At 41.3% G+C, this 22,253-nt stretch overlaps 1 protein-coding gene across 6 annotated transcripts in view; it reads right to left on the reverse strand.

Moving 5' to 3' along the window:
* The window catches only part of elmo1 (engulfment and cell motility 1 (ced-12 homolog, C. elegans)), a 277,185-nt gene extending 256,249 nt beyond the window's left edge, over positions 1–20,936 (reverse strand). For 2 of the 6 annotated variants that reach the window (XM_043719204.1, XM_043719200.1), the window contains exon 1: positions 20,751–20,919. The gene's annotated coding sequence lies outside the window, so the exon portion shown is untranslated. Of the gene's footprint in view, positions 1–13,013; positions 13,093–20,750 lie in introns of all 6 variants that reach the window. The other 4 variants (XM_043719206.1, XM_043719205.1, XM_043719201.1 and 1 more) reach the window with 3 other exon arrangements.
* Positions 20,937–22,253: the final 1,317 nt, after the last annotated feature.

Below are 22,253 nucleotides of genomic sequence, written 5' to 3' on the forward strand. Positions count from 1 at the left end.
ACCTTCATGACCAATGTACCTCATTGACAATAAAGTAATTGGGAAGTCTTCATGTGGAAAAAGGCATTTTATAAATGTCTTGCTTTCTTTTCTCCTATACTATGTGAAACATTTGCTCAGTGAACCATCAAAGATGTCTCTTTGCCTTTATTTTAAATGATTTCCAAAATATATGCCTGAGATCACTTGGATGTGACTGAAATATGCAATCAATTCAAAAACTGAAAGCCAGGTTTTCAACATTGGTTGAAAATTTATACAGTCAGTTCTGCTATAATGCAGTATTGTGCAATCCTGTGTTAGAAGAAAATCGTGTAATAACAGCACCACTTAAACTAATGGGGCCAGAATCGCGTCACAACGAATACACGCTTTAAAACTTCACGTTTTAGAAAGTGTCCCCAATCGTGTTAAAGTGAATTTGTGTTAATGAAATGCAAGTTATAGCAGAATGATCAGTATAGAATTAGAAGCAATGGCATCAGCCTTACAGGGTATTGATTGTTTAAAGTTAAAGTTACTGATTTCGAAAACCAAATTATCACGACAAAAAAATTCCTGCAGAAGGAAGGAAAGCAAGGAATGGTTGCTCTGAGTAACTTCTGAAGAAATATGAAAATCAAACAAAATTGGCAATCAAATATTGTGACTAATGCAGCGAACTGGAAATATAATTTCCCTTCAACTTTTTTCCTCCTGTGGTCAGAAGGTTCCAGATGAGTTCACAGATCTCAGATAGGAGTCTGCCACAATTATTATAATTGACTGTAGCATCCATATGCTGGAGACATATCAAGTCATTTGAGGTTCCGATTCCAAACCACTATCTAGTGACCCTTGGCAAAAAGTGTAGACTGCAAAAGAGAATAAGACTGAACTCAACTGTGGTGCTCTTCTCAATTGAGTACTCACTTAGTCTCATACACTTCCAACATCCATTTGTGCACAGCCAATCATGATTTCAGGGTAGGAAAGGAAATGTGAAGGAGGAAAAAAAAGTACTTACTTTATTTCAGAGAGGCACTAAATTTTAATTGCTTAAATCTCTGTCTCCACATCCCTGTAAAGATTTGCTGGGAAAGAATGGAATGTAAGTACTCAAATTCCCACGTCACATAAGAGAACGCTAATTGGCACTAACGTTGCCTCAAGCGACATTTGAAACAAACCACAAGAGGAATGCAGTTACAATGTTACCTTTTTATCTCATTAAATTTGAATCTATTGTCTAACACTTTCATTATTAAGGCCCAAAGGACATGTACAATATCTCTAATGCAGGAAACCACAACTCCAATACAATTACCTTACCAACCTAGTCACGGATTGATATGACAGCATGCAATTCTACAAACTGTCCATAACAAAATCCATGTCAATTTTGAGGTCAACGTTTTAAAAATTTCATTCTTGGGAAATAGTCAACACAGTGAGGTCAGCAGTTTGTCCATCCCTTGTTGCCCTTGAGTAGGAAGTATCTTTCTTTAAACCAAGAAGGCAGGTCACTACCTTCTTTTCAAGGGCCTGGTCAATGAATGCTGGCCTTGGCTGTGATCCCTGTTGACAAATACAAAAACATTTGGCTCATACTGTTAGTAGATATTTGATAAATCTGGGTAGCAAGTATGGTAGATGTCAAGTTGAGGCCACATTGATCAGAACAGCACATTTCTTTCCCGACATGACATCTTGCAACAAGCTGGATTTTAAAAGAAGTCACTTTTAAAGATATCAACTTATCACAACTCAGTTTGGAAAATCTGGAAAAGATATTCACACTGCTACACCATGGATTATTAGCGCAGGGTTTTGCAGTAGTATGCCAGTAACATAACCAAATGTATCTTAAAATATATTCTTTACCAATACAAAAGATATCTGCTGTACTCATTATCAGGAATAACAGGAAATGTCTGCATTTCAACTACATTGTCAGCAAAGCCGTCCCAGGTCAAATACATGTTTTTCTGAATTGGATTACCAATTAGATGTTAATTAGTGCCAACTTCAAGCAGTTTTCTCCTGTGGGCTCCAGGCTGGGCTGAGACAGCCAAAATTAATTTAATACATTACTCTTACAGAAGAAAATCTAGGCTGGACTTGTACAAAAAGTTCCCAGAGGAGGCAGGCCGCAGTACAGTACCTCAGAATCAAGCTTTGCCCACAGGTTCCTTCTCTTAGCTAAATCCATGCAACTGGGTTTAGTGTGGCTTTAGCAGTGATTTTTCACTTCCTTTTGCAAAAGTAACAACAGGAGAGGAAAATTGCCAATCGCCAGCACAGGCTGCCAACAAAGCAGGCCATTGATGAAAACATACAGATACATACAGCGGTAAACATACCACGGAAAACAAATGAAGAGAAGCAGCCCAGAAATGAGCCCAGACCACGCTGAGCACCAGTGGGTGATGGAAAGTACTTGGAGGTCAATCCTTTGAATGAAGCAATTTTCACATGTATTTCATCTCAGCAACAGAGCTTTGTGTCTATAGCATGGTTTACTTTGATTTCTAATTCCCAATACAGTGATAATCCACCACAATTAACTAATTTTACTGAGGAACATAGTCTAAACGATCATTAATTAGTGCTCACTTTCAGCAGGACTGCAATACTCACAATTATTGCTCTTATAGGTCAAATCTATTTTCATTTGGCTTTTAGTCATAGTCATGCAGTGTAGAAGAGGCCCTTCAACCCATTGATTCTTTAACGGCCTAGCTACACTCATCCCAAAGCTTTGAATGTTATGAAATTTCAGATGCTCATCCATCGACGTTTTAAAGGTTGTGAGGTTTTCTGCCTCAACCACCCTCCCAGGGAAAACATCACAGATTTCCGCTGTCCTCTGAGTAAAACAAATTTGTCACATCCCCTCTAAGCTTCCTGCGCTACACCTTAAAATGATGTCTCCTGTTACTGATCCTTTAACTAAGGCAAACAGCTGCTTCCTATCCACCCTGTCCATGCTCCTCAATCTTAGACATTTTTATTGGTCCCCATCTCAGCATTCTCTGTTCTAAAGAAAACAACCCAAGCTTATTCAGCCTCTCTTTATAGCTCAACTGCTCTATTCCAGGCAACATTCTGGTGAATCTCCTCTGCAACCCCTCCAGTGCAATTATATCTCTCCTATAGCGTGGTGACCAGAAATGCACATAGTACTCCAGCCATGACTTGACCAAAGTTCTATTCAGCTCCAATGTAATCTCCCTGCTCTTATAGTCGATGTCACGGTTGATAAAGGTAAATGTCCCATTGCTTTCTTAATTACCATATTAACCTGTTCTGCCAACTTCAGGGATCTGTGGACAAGCAGCCCAAGAACCCTCTGTTCCTCTGAGCTTCCTACCGTCCTGCCATTCACTGAGTACTCCCTCGTCTTGAGGCTTCCTTTAATTTTAAGAGAGCTGAACAAACTAGAAATGGAATCATAAGATTCAAATAGACTATTAACATCATCTTGATTTCAGTTATTTATATGAAAGAAAAGTTACTTTTTCAAAATTATTTGTTTCTTACAGTGGAATTAGTGCCTGTTTGAATTTGAAATGGCTGATAATTGGAAGAGAATGTGCCACATGTTGCCAATGTGTCTCTACGAGCCAAATAGAGACAACACACTAACAACATAGCCGGGACTATAATAATACAATACAAAACCACAGCCTTCTCACATGGAGAATGACCGAATGATTCCAATACTAAAAATAAACTTTAAATAAACAGGAGTCACCTCCTGTTTGGCTCTCAGGCGCGGTGCCTGGAAAGAGGGCCAAAAGCTAGCCAACTAAGCAAAGAATTAAAAACCAAAAGAACTGCGGGTGCTGCAAATCCGAAACAAACACAGAAATTGCTGGAAAAGCCCAGCAGGTCTGGCAGCATCTGTGGAGAGAAATCAGAGTTAACGTTTTGGGTCCAGTGACCTTTCCTCAGAACGGAACTGTAAACAAAAACATTATATCCTTGCCATTAAGAATAATAACGACAGAACTTCAAAGGAGGTACGAGCTGCTTCCCCCTACTGCTGAAGGATGAATAACAGGAAGGACAAACCTGCATTTCTATGAAAATTCCATGACTCAAAGATATCCCAAAACACTTTAGAGACATTAAATTACTTTTGTTAATACTATTATAAAGTCAGTAAATGCAGCACCCAATTCGCCTGCAACAGTGTGACACAAATAACAATGTGATACTGAAATTCAATCTTTATGATTGGTGCAGGTTGAGGGATAAATGTTGACGAGGGTATTACAGAACCACTTGTTCTTCTGCAAATGAAACAACAGAATCTTATACATCCCACCTTGAAATAGGTTTTACATCTATTTTGAAAGGTGTCATCTCTGACAGTGCAGCATTCCCCCTGTGCTGCAACAGTCTCATTCTATTCACATGTATTCTGGGATTTCATCGAACCAACTATATCAGAAGAAAGAACGACATTACCATGGCAGACTAGAATTAACTTGCCGAATGGTCTACTCCTGTCTGTGCCAACCACGGTGCTATTCTAAACTAATCCAATCTGCCTGCACATGGTTTATATCCCTTTATTCTCTGCCTGTAAATATCTCTCAAACATTGCTATTGTATCAGCTTCTACCATCTCCCCTAGCATCTACACTATCTGTGTAAAAACTTGCCTCACACATCTCCTTTAAACTTTCTCCCTATCACATTAAACCTATGTCCCCTAGTATTTGACATTACCACCCTGGGAAAAAGATTCCAACTATCCATGCCTCTCATAATTTTAAATACTTCTATCAGTTTGCTCCTCAGCCTTCAACAGTCTACCAGAAACAATCCAAGTTTGTCCAACCTCAGTTTATAGCTAATACATTCCAATCCAGGCAATATGCTGGCAAACCTCTTTTGCATCATCTTCAAAGCCTCTACATCCTTCCTATGGTGTGGTGAGTAGAACTCCACAGAATATTCCAAATGCGTTTTCTTTTATTCATTCACGTTCAATAACTTGGCCCTGCCTGTTCTGCCTATTGGACTTACTTGAGTTAACCTCTGCCTTCACCTCAATCACTGCACATACTGACCTAGTGATGTGGTCTGGTCTCCCCACCCCACCACACCACACTAGTTTAAAGCCTCCTGAGTGACACTAGCAAATCTCCCTATAAGGTCATTGGTGCCCTCCAATTCAGATGGAACCCAGCCTTCTTGTACATGTCCCCCCTGCCCTGGATGAGATCCCAATGATCCAGTGTTCATGTGCCTGTCCAATGAAGCCCTCTCTTCTTAACCAGCCCTTTAGCCATGCATTCAACTGCATTATCTTCCCAAGGTTATAACCGTATAGGTCCTGCTTTTCAACTACTTAACTAACTCCCTAAATTCCCTTTGCAGGACCTCATCTCTCTTCACCAATTCTATTTAGTACCAATATGGGCCACATTCTCTGGCTGCTCACCATCCCCTTTCAGAATATTCTGTGCCTGCTCAAAGACTTGCCCCTGGCACCAGGGAGGTAACATACCATCCTGGAGTCTCGCTTGCAGCCACAGAAATGCCTATCTGTGCCCCTGACTATAGAGACCCCGATGACGACGGCTTGCCAACACTTCAACACTCACTACTGTAAAACCGAGCCAATCATGATGTCACCGATCTGGCTGCTGCTGTTGCTTTCCCCTGAGACACCACAGCCTCCCAGAGTCCTTGTTTGAGAGAGGAATAGCCACCTGGGACTTCTACACCGCCTTCCCGCCCTTCCTTGCGGTCATCCATCTATTTGGTTGAACTTCTGGTGTGGCCACATTCCTAAAACTCCTACTTGCCTCTGTGTGCTCCTCAGTGAGTCCAACTGCCACTCCGACCGATCCATGCGGTCGGAGAGAAGCTGCAGGTGGACATACTTTCTGCAGACAGAGTTGTCAGGGACATTTGACTTCTCCCTGATCTCTCTCATCTCACTCCATTAAGTGCCATTAGCACCTCTCTAGTAAATACTGGATTAATTAAAAAAAAAAGGAGCTGCCCTGACCACACCTTAATGCTTGGTGCCCTCCTTAATCAAGGCTGACATTCACAAAGCCCACACTTTGAGTTCAACAGCAGTACTTCGACCTCACTGCTGAGACTCTGCTATTTCTAAAGCAAAACTACATTTTCTAACAGCCTCCCTCTTTCTTTTTTTGGTGCAGAGAGGAGGGAACGAGTGAAACACTTACAGTCATGTCACGTTTGGAGACACCGGGTCCTCCGCAATCCCTTTCTCAGTCGTAGTGAGCAAGCCAATGTCTCCCAGAACCCTCGTCAGTCACTTTGCACTATCACCCTCTCTTAATTTCAGTCACCAAAAGTAAGCATGAAACTCCAGCAGGCAGTGAAGGCGGCAAATAGTGTGTTGGTCTTCATAGTGAGAGGGTTCGAGTACAGGAGAAGGAATGTCTTGCTGCAATCGTAAAGATCATTCGTGAAACCACACCTGGAGCATTGTGTGCAGTTTTCATCTCCTTACCTGAAGGAAGATGTTCTGGCTATGGAGGGAGAACAAAGATGGTTTACCAGACTGATTCGTAGCATAGGGCAACTGACATACAGCGAAAGACTGGGTCAGTTAGGACTATAATCACTCGAATTTAGAAGAAAAAGGGGATTCTCAGAAACCTATAAAATTCTAACAGGACTAGACATGAAAGAAACAGAAAGGATGTTCCAGATGACTGGGGAGTCCAGGGTTAGGGATAGGCCTTTTAGGACAGAGATAAGGAGAAATTACTTTACCCAGCCTCCTCCTAAAATCTTCAAATGACAGACGACAGTCTTCAGACAATTCAATTCACTCCACGTGATACTGGATGCTGTGAAGGGCCCTAACGACATTCTGACAATGGTACTGACGACTTGTGCTCCAGAACCTGCCACATTTCTAGCCAAGCTGTCCCAAAACAGCTACAACATTGGCATCGACCTGATAATATGAAAAAATGACCATCTAGGTCCTCTATACAAAAAGCAGGACAAATCCAGCCCTGCTAAATATTGTTCCACCAGTCTCTGCCTAATGAAGGGTTCAGAAAAGATATACACGGATGTTGCCAGGGATGGAGGATTTGAGCTATAAGGAGAGGCTGAATAGGCTGGGGCTGTTTTCCCTGGAGCATTGGAGGCTGAAGGGTGACCTTATACATGTTTACAAAATTATGAGGGGCAAGGATAGGATAAATAGACAAAGTCTTTTCCCTAGGGTCGGGAAGTCCAGAACTAGAGGGCATAGGTTTAGGGTGAGAGGGGAAAGATATAAAAGAGACCTAATGGGCAACTTTTTCACACAGAGGGTGGTACGAATGAGCTGCCAGAGGAAGTGGTGGAGGCTTGTACAACTGCAACATTTAAAAGGCATTTGGATGGGTATTTGAATAGGAAGGGTTTGGAGGGATATGGGCCGGGCGCTGGCAGATGGGACTAGATTGGGTTGGGATATCTGGTCAGCATGGACGGGTTGGACCAAAGGGTCTGTTTCCATGCTGTACATCTCTATGACTCCAAGAGGCACTGGCAAAGTAATATCCTGCCCACAGATGGTCAATTTGTCTTCTGCCAGGGGCACTCAGTTTTTAACCTTATTAAGCTATGGTCCAAACATGGACAAAAGAGCTGAATTCCAGAGATGAGAGTAACTGCCCTCAACATCAATCAGATTCAGTACCAAGGAGCACCAGCAAAACTGGAGACTATAGCTGGAGAGCAGAAAGGAAGATGTGATTGTTGAAGGTCAATCATCTCAGCTCCAGGACATCCCTGCAGGGGTTCCTCAGGGTAGTCTCTTAGGCCTAAACATTTTCAATTGTTTAATCAATGATCTGACCTTCACTGTTTATTGAACAATGTTCATCATAACCCTCAGATTCTGAAGCAGTCTATGTCCATATGCAGTGAGCATCCAGACGTGAGGTGGTAAGTGGCAAGTGACATGTGCACTATACAAATTCCAGTCAATGACAAGTTCCAAAAAGGAAGAATTTAACCATCATCCCTTGGTGTTGAGTGGCATTATCTTCACTGAATGGCCCACCATCAACATCTTGGTGGTTGCCATTGACCATAAAATGAACTACCATATGACTATTGGGGATTTAGGAACAGGTCAAAAGAAACTCAGCTCTTTCTCCCCAAAGCCCTGTCCACCATCTACAAAGCACATGTCAACAGTGCAAAGGAAGACTTCCCGCTTGCCTGGATAAGTGCAGCTCCAGCAGAAACTTCACATCATCCAGAATAAACTTGGCATCCCATCCACCAGCTTCAACATTCTTCACTACCAATGTATAGTGGCAGCAGTTTGTACCATTTATTAGAGGCACTGCAACAACTGATCAAGGCTCCCCTGAACGCACCTTCCAACAGAGACCTCTACCATCTAGAAGATACTTGAGAACACCACCAAGTCCTCTTCCAAGCCAAACACCACCCAGACTTGAAACTCTAATTCCTATTCCTCCACCTTTGTTAGGTCAAGATCTGATACCTCCCTTTATAATAGCACTGTGGGTGTGCCCACGCTGCAAAGATTCAAGTGGTTCAAGAAGGCAGGTCATCATCGTCATCTACAGGGCAATTAGGGATTTGCAATAAATTTGGGTGAGCCAGCAAGGGCCCATATACCATCATTAAGGGGCAATATTAAGCAAGTTTTTTTTTATTCTTAGCAATAAAACAGGAATAGACACATCTGGAAGATTACTAATCATGTTGTTCACTTTAGGAACAACAGTCCTGTATTGCTAGTGTCCAACCTCTGCAGATATCCAGGGATAAAGCATTAAATGAAGGATGTTAACACTTACTTTTACAAAAAGCAGAGGAATTGCTACTATAGATGTTTAAAAGTATTTATTAAAAATTCAATGCTAGATTTTTTTTTGTTAATGAAGAGTATTAAAGGATACGGAACAAAGTTGGATGAATGAGTTACAACACAGATAGCAATGATTTCAATAAACGGCCCATGAATAGGATCAAGAGATTCCTGGTTCTCTGCTCTACACACTACTACTGGCAAGGGTTAAGACAAATGGTTTACTTGCCATTGAGCTGAAAAATGATGTAGCAAAAAAAAGGATGCTTACTTTGAATGGGATTATCCAGACAAACTGCTGAGGAAGAAATGGAGAAAACCATAGCCTGAAAAATGGAGGAGCAGCATAATGAATGATCAATAACCAGTATAAATCAGTGACAGACATTGGTATCACTTTGGTAAAACTGATGGTCAAGTAGTAAGTGAAAAACACAGAGCGGTGCAATGACAGATGCGCACAATATCAGTATCAGAAATGACACAGAAAAACAGAATTATTGTAATTAAATCAGCTTTCACCAGGGCTTTATTTCCTCCCTGTTCTTTTTGAGCATGTTTTCCCTTCTCTAAGACATCTCGGATCGTTTGTGCATCAGATACCCCTATAATGCCTCCTTATGGGTCTATTATCTTCTTTTTGAACCTTAATGGTGAGTATCAACAGGTCACTCAACTGAAGGGGTATGCAACAATTCAGCCAATCCTGCATGTATCCAACATCCAACTATTTGAAAATGGATCAGTTGGACCAAAGGGATGGTTTCTGTGCTATACATCAGATGTGCTCAATTTGTCTTCTGCTAGGGCCACTCAATTTGTAACCAAACATGGACAGAATAGCTGAACTCCAGAGATCCAACTGTCCTTGACATCAACCAGATAGTAATGCTATGCCTCATCAGGATAATGCAGTAGAAACCAAGCCCCATTATTGTTGAAATTTTCATAAAACACATTTTTTTTTAGGGAGGGGAGGAGAGAGAGAGAGGAGACAGAGAGAGAGGAGAGAGAAGAGAGAGAGAGAGACTTCTGAACAGACTGGAACCACACAGTCAGTGTGTCTTATTTACTGCCGTTGGTGTCTTCCTACTGAGGAGGAGTTTATTTTTGAATTTTTTTTTGTTTTTCTTTATTGTTTATTGTGATTGTTTTCTGGGTTTTCTTTCTGCTATTTCTGTTCATTTGAAGCTGTGCTTAGTTGAACAGGCAGTTGCTATCACTGCTGCTGCTACAGCCTGGGCCTGCTCCTGCTACTGGACCCTGGACCTCACCTACACCCCAGCAATGCTGCTGCTGCCTGGGCCTACCTAAACTTGGGGCCTGCTTCCACTACTGCTGCCTGGGGCCTACCTCCACTAAAAAAAGAAAAAAAAGTGTCAGACTTTCCTGATGCTCAGAGGGAGTTGGATCAATGCCAAGGTATTTCAACATGTAAATAACTGCTGACTTGGTGATGGGATACCTGCCTCTGTGGTATCATTTCACTTTTGATTTTAGAACTGCCCTTTTCCCATTTCAGTCTACAATCAAAAATACAGAAAAATAGAAAATGCAGTCTTCCAATAGAGACACAGGTTTAGGGACTGGAATTTAAGAGGGTAGGGCCCAGATGGATGGGGTTGAGGGAGGAGGCGTGCACATAATTGGAAATAACAGGATTGTGGCAATGTTACTAGAGTAGTAATCCAGCAGCTCAGAAGGTAGCTCATCACCACCTTCTCAAGTGCAATTAGGGATGGGATATAATGCTGGCCCAGCCAAGCAAGCCACGTCCACCTTCCTCGAGTGAATTTTAAAAAACTCTGGAGATCATGTTCAAATCCAATCATTGCGACGGGGGAAATTTGAATTCATTCCAGAATAAACAGCTCCCTCAGTATCAATGGTCATGAAACCACTAGGTTGACATAAAATATTCTTTGTGGAAGGAAAATAGAATTCCTTACCCCAGCTAGGTTACATGAAACAAAAGAGCAACAGCAATGTGATTGACGAGCCTCTGAGTTTCAGCAAGCCACTCGTTCATACCAAATCTCTGCAGAACAGTACATTTAAAATAATACCAAACAGATCACCTCATTACATCAACCTGGGCAATGGAAGCAACAAGTGCCCACCCTGCCCAGTTGACCATATAATCTAACAAGGGGAGACTTGTACTGAAATTGGGAAGTCTTTTCTAAAGACTAGACAAACAACAACCCAACATAAAAAATCCAAATATAAATCACGTGGCCAATGGCCAAAGTTCTCTGGGCCATTCCTGGTCCTTATTTTATATGGGGTTGTAAGGATTTATATTGAGGAGTGCCATAAGCACCATTCACTAGGATTATGTCATGTAAACTTGTGGGCAGAACAAAGCTTGTGTGACCTGCCACCTGGTCTTCCTCAAAGTCACTGTAACAATGTCTATTATATCAGTGTAACCTCTGATGCTTACATGCAATGAACTATATCATTGAACTATATGAACTATAACAGTTACAAGTGGAGTTCCGCAGGGATCAGTTCTGGGTCCTCTGCTGTTTGTAATTTTTATTAATGACTTGGAAGAGGGAGTCGAAGGGTGGGTCAGTAAATTTGCAGACGAAAAGAAAATTGGTGGAGTTCTGGATAGTGAGGAGGGCTCTTGTCGGCTGCAAAGGGACTTAGATATGATGCAGAGCTGGGCCGAGGAGTGGCAGATGGAGTTCAACCCTGCCAAGTGTGAGGTTGTCCATTTTGGAAAGACAAATAAGAATGCGGAATACAGGGTTAACGGTAGGATTCTTAGTAAGGTGGAGGAGCAGAGGGACCTTGGGGTCTATGTTCATAGATCTTTGAAAGTTGCCACAGGTGGATAGAGCTTGTAAGAAGGCCTATAGTGTATTAGCGTTCATTAGCAGAGGGATTGAATTCAAGAGCCATGAGGAGATGTTGCAGCTGTATAGGACCTTGGTAAGGCCACATTTGGAGTACTGTGTGCAATTCTGGTCGCCTCACTTTAGGAAAGATGTGGAAGCTTCGGAGAGGGTGCAGAGAATATTTACCAGGATGTTGCCTGGAATGGAGAATAGGTCGTACGAGGATAGGTTGAGAGTGATAGGCCTTTTCTCATTGGAACGCGAAGGATGAGGGGTGACTTGATAAAGGTTTATAAGATGATCAGAGGAATAGATAGAGTAGACAGTCAGAAACCTTTTCCCCGGGTACAACAGAGTGTTACAAGGGGACATAAATTTAAGGTGAAGGGTGGAAGGTATAGGGGAGATGTCAGGGGTGGGTTCTTTACCCAGAGAGTGGTGGGGACATGGAATGCGCTGCCTGTGGGAGTGGCAGAGTCAGAATCATTGGTGACCTTTAAGCGGCAATTGGATAGGTACATGGATAGGTGCTTAAGCTAGGACCAATGTTCAGCACAACATCGTGGGCCGAAGGGCCTGTTCTGTGCTGTATTGTTCTATGTTCTATGTTCTATATCTTTGTAACTACAACAGCCTCTTCTAGTTAAACCAAGAAATGGTTTTCCTCTACCACATTTGACCAAGCAGACTGATACTTTCCTACACTTAAGGAGTATGGTCGCAGCAACCTTCATCGAGAACAGCAACACATACAAAAAAATCCAAAGTGAGGACCAGCGATCTATGATTTACTAAAGAAATTAAGCTTAAAGGAAAAAGCATATAACTGTACAAAGAAATGTTGGAAGGTCAGATAATTGGTCAATATACTGAGAATAGTGAAGAATCATTAAAATACCAGAACAAAAATTAGAATCTGAGAGAAAGAGCAAACTGATGGAGGGGCAGGCTGACAAGTCACCAGGTCCAGATGGACTTCATCCATGTACCTTAAACCAGGTGACTAATGAGGAAGTAGAAGTATTACTTAACTTTCAAAACTTCCACAAAATTTGGAACGGTTCTATCAGATTGGAAAGTAGTAAGTATAACATTCTATTCAAGAAGGCAATGAGGCCAAAAGCAGGGAATTGTAGGCCAGTTGACTTGATGTTTTGTAATGGAGGAATGTGTTAGAATTGATCACTAAGGAGTTCAAAACTGGACACTGGGGGGAAAAAAAATCAAGGTAATCAGTAAGAGTCAGCACTGTTTTATGAAAGGAAATTGGTGTTTAACCAACTTACTGGAATTGTTTGAAGGAATAACAAGCACCGGGGAAAAATATTGTAATGTACCTGGATTTCCAGAAGGAATTTGACAAGGTTCCACATGAAAAATTATTGCATTAAGTAAAAGCCCATTGTCTGGTAGAACCTGTGAAGAGAAAACAGTTAACATTTCAAGTCCAGTACAATTCTTCAGAAAATACTTCGAAGGAATATGGAAAACATTCCTGTTCCCAAAAAAAAGTCATATCAATATTTTCTGGGTTTGATTCAGATTTCCAGCATCCACAGTAGTTTGCTTTTATAGGAACTCCTTGTGTAAGAAGCAACATAGTAACATGGATATAATGAAGGGTCGTATGGTGGAATGGTAATATCCCAACCTCTGGGACAGAAGGTATGGGTTTCAAATCTATCTACCCCAGAGGTGTGTCAAAATATGTCTGAACCGGTTGTTTCAAAGGATGTTGTAAGCTTGGCTGGCAAGAAGCAACCAGAAAGCATATATAACTGGGTCTTTTCATATTGGCAGCAGTCTGTGCTAGATCCTCAACTTCTGAAAGTTGATATTAAAGACTGAGGAGGGGGGTGAAATCTGCAGCTGACAAAAATAGAAAAATAAGTTATGAAATTGATATAACAAGGATATCGATTGATACTGATAGGGATATGAGCAGGCAAAAATCTGACAGATAAGAGTATAATGTAGGAAAGTTCAAGTTGTTCACTTTTGCAGAAGGACTAAAAAGCAGACTATTATTTAAATGGTGAACTGCAGAATTTGAATGGTGCAGACAAATACAGATCTTCTAATGCAAAAAATATGCAAAGGACAGCAAATGATTAAGACAACAATGGAGTGCTATATAAAAATCGAAAGACCTGCAGATGCTATAAATCAAGAAAAAAAACCAGAAATTTCTGTACAAGCTCAGCAGGTCTGGCAGCATCTGTGAAGAGAAATCAGAGATTAAGTTTCGCGTCCAATCCTGAGGAAAGGTGACTGGGCCTGAAACGTTAATTCTGATTTTTCTTCAAAGATACTGCCAGACCTGCTGAGCTTTTCCAACAACTTCAGGTTTTGTTTGTGAATGGAATGCTATACTTTATCATGAGACGGATTGCACATAAAAGTAAGGAGATTATGGTTCAGTTGTCCAGCGCTATGAGATGTGGTTTCGCAAATCAAATACTTTGTTGAGTTTTGATCTTCTTCTTTAGAAAAGGATATTAATGCAATGGGGGCAGTTCAGATGAGATTTACTAAATTAATAACTGAAAATGGACAGATGGTCTTATGAAGAAAGATTAGACAGTCAGGGCCATTTTATTTGGAATTTAGAAAAGTGAGGGGTGAATGGATTGAAGTGTACAACAGACTGAATGGTCTTAGCAAGGTAGACATCGCGAGGATAACTCCTCTTCTGGGTGAGTCCAGAACTAGGGACTAAGGGGTGATATTTTGAAATTAGGTTGCTCTGTTAGGGCAAAAATGAGGGGAAATTTTCTCTCTGAGAATTAAGAGACTTTGAAACATTGTTCCCTCAAAAGGCGGCAGTGTGGTAATTGAATATTTTTAAGGTAGAGGTAGCCAGATTTGTGTAAGGAAAGGGGATTAAAATATCAGCAATAGATGAAAATATGGAATTCAGAACACAAACAGATCAACCATGATCTTACTGAATGGTGGAGCAGGCCTGTCTAATGCATGTGTCTGTATAAGTTATTGACACTAAAGTGTTTGCTACAGTTTGCAACTCAGATATTGAAGCCTTACTCCCTCACAAAATAAGACCTGGACAATCTTTAAGCTGGGGTTGATAAATGGCAAGTAACATAGAAGTAGCAGGCAGACATTCAATAATTACTATCAGTCATTGAACTCTCCTCCTGTCAGCATTCTGGCAGTTGGCATTCACCAACATCTTAACTGCATAAATGCTGTGGATAATAACAACAGGTTGGAAGATGGGAATTCTGAGAGAGGTAATGCATCTTCTGACTCCCCAACATCCACAAGGCACAAGTCAGGAGTGCAATGGAATACCCCTCATTTGCCCATACAAGCGAAAAATCACAAAAAAAATCAATTCATTCATTTTATAGTTAATGTAGTCAGAATCTAGTCCCATCTCATGTGACCATCACACAAAGAGATAACCTGCTCGCTGTTTAATTTCACAAGTTTGTTACACATTCTGAAACTTCAAAACGCTTGAAGGCATTGACAGTTTTGAACGATTACTGCAAAAGACTAATTCCGAGTGCTGGCTCTTTTTTGAAACTTAACTAAGCACAGGTCATGTTACACCACAGAAGGGACAAATTTCCTGCTCCTGTCCGTGTACAGACACAGAGTTATTCTCTACCTACTTTGTTACTTACCTAACTATTTGGATGAGAATGATTTAAAGAGGGCCAAGATATGAACAATGAGTGAAGAGACTTTCACAAGTGGAGAGCATCATGCAGGAACGAAACGTACTGTATGCTTACATTTTGTAAAACGTGTTTGCTTTGAGAGTGGAGTACAATGATGCAAAATGTAACACCATGCATCTGCTGGAAACAAACTTTCAAAGCCTACTCAGTCATCTCAAGTGAAAATTGTTGGAACAGGTTCTTTATGGAAATTGAGCCTGTCTGAAACTGGCACATCCACTTTGACATGACAAAGATTAGTAATGTGACCGCTTGACCTGATTATCCCATCCTCTCTCGGGGCTTGGGGAAGCATGTAACTGAATTAGAATGGAAAATATCTCAAATTCTAGTTCCTGGAAAGGTTCCACAATACTTAAAACTCATTTTGCAAGTGACTAAAAGCTGAAGAGAACCATTTATGCCACAGCACATCTCACAGAACCATCACAACCATCTGCAGCTCTCAGCACTAAACTGATAATTGTTTTCTTTCTCCTCTCTAATTGCTTATTTCATTAAACGTGACCAAACTTTTCTCAAAATGCCATTCTCCTTTAAAGTGCACAGCTCCAAGCTCTACATCTAAAATGAATGAATCTTCACTTGCACATTATTTCCTGCACTTGGTTCTTATTTAAACTGTTCAGTGAATGGAAACCAAAAATGGTTTTGATCACTTCCTGTAGCTTGCCCTGAACTGCACATTTTTCAGGTTGGTTTAAATCTGCAAGTGAGATCTCAAAAGCCAGGCTGTTTGTCCCTGAGCCTCTGATTGTCAACAGCACTGTAGATCACAAAAGCAACTCAAAATAAACTTGGCAATTGGTTTAAACTCAATTTGTTGTAAACTCACCTGAACACAGTTTCATAGGCAAGGACCCAATCATGCCAGATCACGTAAAACAGGTGCATAAGTGTGACTCAAATTAATTTTAAATCATTAAGACCTGCAGGTCAGAACTTGGGTTCCATCAATTACACTGGGGACTAGTACCAACAAGCACACGTGCACCTGTTCTGGGAAAGGGAATTTTGGAAGTGCTCAGAATAGCTATGACAAAATTGTTCACAATTCAGTGATTTACACAAACAATCTCCCACAATTCTGCCCTCACCTCTTCCCTTCTTTCCCACAATAACAACTGGGATCTCCCTGGTCCTCACTTATCATCTCACCAGGCTCCACGTCCCAAGGATCATAAGCCACCAATCCTGTCATATCCAACAGGATGCTGTCACCACCAGACACATACTCCTTTCCCCTCCCTTGGACCATTCCCTCCAAGATATCCTAGTCCACTTCTCCTTCATTCCCAGTACCCACCTCACATTCTCACAGCACATTCCATGTAGTTGTAAAAAGGATTCTTCCATGAATACTCACAAAACTGAAAGTTTAAATTTTCTCAGCTTCTAATAACCTGCCTTTTTTAAAATCAAACTCAAGGTTTCTAAGCTGCACAAACTAAACTTCTATTCAGGCAATTTAATCCCTGACCCTCTCTGAAAGACTCTTTTCTAGAACAGAAACTACACTTGCTCTGACCCAAGTCAGGTATCCTCTAAACTACTATGGGAACCTTACATCTTTGGGTTTGCTGAATTATTCTGAACTGAATCAAGCTTGTGGCTTTCCATGCTTACTTCACTTATCATAAACCCTATTGTACAAATATCTTGTTCCATTAACATTTCAGGGGTTCACAGTCATGTACATTCTGGTTTAGATCACTGCTCCAGAAGGACTTTCATACCATTTAAAACAAAACCTTCACAACCATACCAACACACATATGTATTGTTCGGAAATCCAAACCCTGAAAACTATACTTATAAAACTGAGAGATCACACACCTTTCTACACAATCCCTCTACTCAATCCCTCCATGGACCCCTCTATCTGCATTCCTATTTCTACATTCCTTCAATGCTGATCTGTTCTGTAATCTCAAATGTCTTGTTCAACCACTACCTCAGCCTTAAGCTCTGAATTTCTTTTCAGAAATCTCTCTATTTTTAGATATTCATAACCACTCCTTTTTTTTTAAATCAAGCTTGTCATAATACCCCCTTGAGCCTGGTTTGGTGCCAATTTGTCTGACATTTTGGCAAAGTGTCTTGTACCCAGTTACTTCAAAGATGCTTCAGAGATACGTTTCTTTGTTAGGAGCATAGAAAATCCAATTCCTGAAAACTGACTAAAGGAAGGTAACGTTGTGTTGTCCCAGTCGAATGTGTGGTCCCTATCATCTGTGGTTGTGGCATTTAGTGGCTTTGAACTGACAGCTAGACTTCTCCAACCACTGGGGTTCATGGTAGTCCATAAACCGACAGCCATGTTCAGACAACAACTCACCAGGATAAAAGACCCGATACCCCATCATGTGCAAGACTAACAAAATCTACAAGATTCCATGCAAAGACTGCAGAAAACACTATATAAGGCAAACAGACTGACAACTAACCACGAAATGCCACGATCAGCTGTCCCTGGCAGCCATACGCACAGATGACAGGGACCAAAAATTCAGCTGGGACAATTCAACGATCCTAGGACAAGCTAAACAGAGGACAGCCAGAGAATTCCTAGAAGCATGGTACTCATCCATGGACTCCATTAACAAAGACATTGACCTCGACCCAATATACCAACCACTACAATGAACAACTGGAAGCAGCAGAAACAGTACCAAATAAATTCCAGAAGACACAGTACAGCGGCACTTCACAGGAGGTTCCAAAGCACTGAAGGTGTCACCTAGACAAGGTCTGCAAATCAACTTCCCAGCTCGGTAAACATACCCACAACCATGACAACAAGCATCTGAGCTATAAGTCTTTACACAAATCTTGAATATTTAAACATTCTGCATCCATTGCTTTTTGAGGAAGGGAATTCCAAATGCTCACAACCCTCAAGAGAACAAAAGAAATGGGCAATCACTTTTTTTAAACATTACCCCAGTATAGATTTTCCCACAAAAAGAAACATCCACCCAGTCAAGTCCTCTCAGAATCTTATATGCTTCGGTTAAGTCATCTCTGACCCTGGTAAACTCTAGAAGATACAGGCCGAGCCTGTCTAGTCTTTCTTCAGAAAGCAATATGTAAAAAGAACAATGATGTAACGATTACATAATCTATTTCTATGAACACATGTCCACAGACCTGAAATGTTAACAGTTCCTCTCTCCACAGATACTGCCGTACCAGAAGACTGTTTCTCACATTTTCTGTCACTATTTGATTTCCTGTAGCAGCACAGTAAAAAGGTGTGCTATTCAGCTCTGTACTAGCTAAAATTCTCTCACAAACAGAATCCTATCACTTTTGACAAAAAAAAAGCACTCCTGAACAAAATGTTGTTAGTTAACTCCATATCCAAATTGAAATGATAAGCAAGGAGTGAAAGGTAGCTCTCCTGGGCATTGAGTACCCACTTGTCCAGTATGGGTTGTTCTGACACAGCCAGGATCTCAAGAATATTTGAATGGTGTCAAATAGAAAATTCTCTGAGTAAAGGCTTCCCTTCAAACACAGAAAGAAGTTAACTGGAGTCAACTTCATCATTCACTTCCAAATTAAATATGGCAAAAGTGAGGACTGCAGATGCTGGAGATGAGAGTTAAGATTCAAGTGGTGCTGGAAAAGCACAGCAGGTCCGGCAGGATCCGAGGAGCAGGAAAATCTAATTTTGACTCCAAATTAAATATACCCAGTACAAATAATCCTTATCAACAGGACAATGTGAATAGAATTGGTGCTATGCACATCAATACCTCATACATCCATGAACTGTAGGTTTGTGACAACATTAGAGATTGCCTTAATCAAAACATTGAAAGTGTCAACTGTTACTATAACCAGACAGTTTGGAAGACTGTGGTGACCTACACCACTTGGAATGACACTGAAATTTTACACAATTCCTTTAATGTAATAAAACATCCCAAGGTACTTCACATGAGCCTTATGAACTGAACACAATACAATATTAGGGCAAACAGCCAAAATCTTGGGTCAAACTGATAAGACTCCTTTAAAAGGAGGAAAGAATGACAAAGGGAAATGCAAAGGTTATGCCAGAAGCAGCTGAAAGGCAAAGTTAGTAATGGTGGAGCAATTAAGATGGGGGGGGGGGCAATCAAGTGACCAAAACAAGGTACAAGCATCTGTGACGCCCAACGTGAGAGATCCTTCTTATCACCCTCATCCCATTAGTCATATTACCTTCAAATACAATTGAAGTGTGTTTAAAAGTGACAATAAGTCATTACATCTGTCCTTACAAGCTGGAGTGGCTGTATTTGAGGAACCAGGGTATTATTTTTGGAAAGAAAACAGTGAGCTTGTTTCTCAATGAAAGGGAACAAAAAGGGTCTATTTCAAGCAAGTCAGTGTTAAGTTTACAGATCTACTTAGAAAAGCCAACCTGGTTTTCAAAACACTCTGAACAAGCAATAAATGTTTCCTGGCTCCTGCAACATCTGACTACAGTTTGCACTTGTCTTCTACGGCGTTGCAAGTTGCTGAAGTTTACAATTCTTTTGGGAAAATTATGTTTTCAAAATAACTGTCGCGCTTCCGTGTGTTTGGGGGAAATATTGGGGGGGGGGGGTGGCTGTCGTTTCAGTGTCGAGCAGATACTATCATGCTGTCTAACTCTAGCGAGGCGAAGGCCGCTGTTGCACAAAAGAGAAACTGACGGAGCAGCATGAAGCTTCCAAATTGGTCTGAAAGAGGCTGGCACGAATTCAAGTGAAGCCTAAGCTGTGCTGCTGTGTTTCCACTGAGCGGGCTGGCCCGGTCAGACAGCTCGCCGGGGCGGGAGTGCACTGGGCTCGGGAGAGCTAGGCTCCAGCCTCGGCTGCTCAGCCCCTCTCGCCGTTATTTCTGCACCATTTTGCTGTGTGGGCTGCTCGTACGTTTGTGTATGTGTATGTTGTGTGTGAGAGAGAGATGCCATTTCTCTTCTGCTGAGGCAGCATTCACGTAGAACAGTTTTTTTTTTAAAAAAACACAATCAAATGTGCGAGGCGGCTTGACCCCAGTGTGTGTCAGAGCCACGCCGCTAACCTCGGGCCCGCTGTCTTTAAAGCCCAGGAACCAGCTCCAACATTGCTGTAACGCCAGATCATACACTGAGAAAGAGAGGGAGAGAGAAATACACACACACACACACAGGGCTCGGCATCTTCCACTGGGACTGTCGGCAACTAGTGATGATAAAGGAGAAAGTGGGCCCCAGCTGCAAACTGGAACTACAGTGACTCGAATTCACCGGCAAAGCAGAACAGGGCTTGGGGGGGGTAATGCGCAGAGCTCCATTCAAACAAATACAAACAGAGAGGGAGTGAGAGGAGAGTCAAAAAGCATTCCAACCTGCTTTCCTGTTTATTATCGTGACTAACAGCACATGTCCCTCCTCCTGCTAGGGTGGTGAGCGCCTTAGCTTTAATCATTAATGGCTCAATCTCGAAGAGGATTGAGAGAAGCAGTGACTGACCTGACTGTCTGCTCTTGTTGCTTTTTCCACCGTCTCAGCCCCCGGCGGCCGAGCGCTTGGTACCGACTTGTCACTTCACACACCCGCGCCTCCTGCTGGCTGCTCTGTCTCTGTCTCTTTCTCCAGCCTCCAGTCCCAGTAATTCGCCAACAAACCAGACCTTCCAGTCAAAACCCTCTTTAATAAGTTTCTCACATAGTAATTACGAAGCATTTTTTTAAAAAAAAGGAATGTGATTAAATACAGTATTTGTCAACCTTTTTTTTCCCCTGATAATACGTCCCTGAATTATCAGAGTATCATTGGTTCCGTTTGTGAAAAGTACGCTGGATTGCTGGGTTAATAGGGTATTGATTTCTGCAACTGCTTGCTGCAATTCTGGGCCACTCTTCCTGCTCCTCGGATGCTGCCTGACCTGCTGTGATTTCCAGCACCAGTCTAATCTTGATTCTAATCTCCAGCATCTGCAGTCCTCACTTTCGCTCACTCTTGTACCTCAGCCAATAAGTTTATAACTTATTTGCTAGAATAATTATTACCTTAGGACATGTAGCCACAATTACGGAATGAGGTTTATCTTATTTTATGGTCTTCCCCTTTTATTCCAATGGGACCATTGTGTTTTTCAAAGTCTTCTAGCCATTCCACCTTCATGTACATCTTACACAAGTTGATCTATTGTCTTCTAAAAGCAAAATACTGTAAATGCTGGAAATCTAAAGCAAAAATGTTGGAAGTAGCTGGTCCAGCAGCCCATGTGGAGAGAAACACAGTTAATATTTCAGATAAAGTTATTCTTTTGTGATGAATGTTCATAATCTGGTATTATTTGAAACTTGTCTTTCTAACATGCTAAGAATCATTTATAAGTTAGATGTGTATTTTTATAATGTGTAGGTTGAGAAATGGGGGAACTTTGTTTCACTTTGAATTCTGAGTGGTACTAGGATATCTGGATACTTGTTAGAATCCAGGAACTGAAGAGTCTGTTGCTATAAAAAACAAGTAAAGAATAAAGGGAGATAAGTTCTTGTCTATACTGTGAAACAGAAGAGACAGAAACAGATTCCTTTAAGAAAGATGGAACCATCTAGAAGGTAAAATTAAATCTATGGTATTGAATGACATAGCGTCGGATGATGTGGAGTCTGTGTGGGTGGAATTGAGGAACCACAAAGGCAAAAAAAACATAATTGGAGTTGTGTATAGACCTCCTAACAGTGGTCAGGACCAGGGACACAACATGTACCGGGAAATAGAGAAGGCATGTCAGAAAGGCAAGGTTACATTGATCATGGGAGACTTCAATATGCAGGTGGACTGGGTAAATAATGTTGTTAGTGGATCTAAAGAAAGGGAATTCATGGAATGCTTACAGG

Source organism: Chiloscyllium plagiosum, chromosome 29 (genome assembly GCF_004010195.1).
Source record: "Chiloscyllium plagiosum isolate BGI_BamShark_2017 chromosome 29, ASM401019v2, whole genome shotgun sequence".
Taxonomy (NCBI): Eukaryota; Metazoa; Chordata; class Chondrichthyes; order Orectolobiformes; family Hemiscylliidae; genus Chiloscyllium; species Chiloscyllium plagiosum.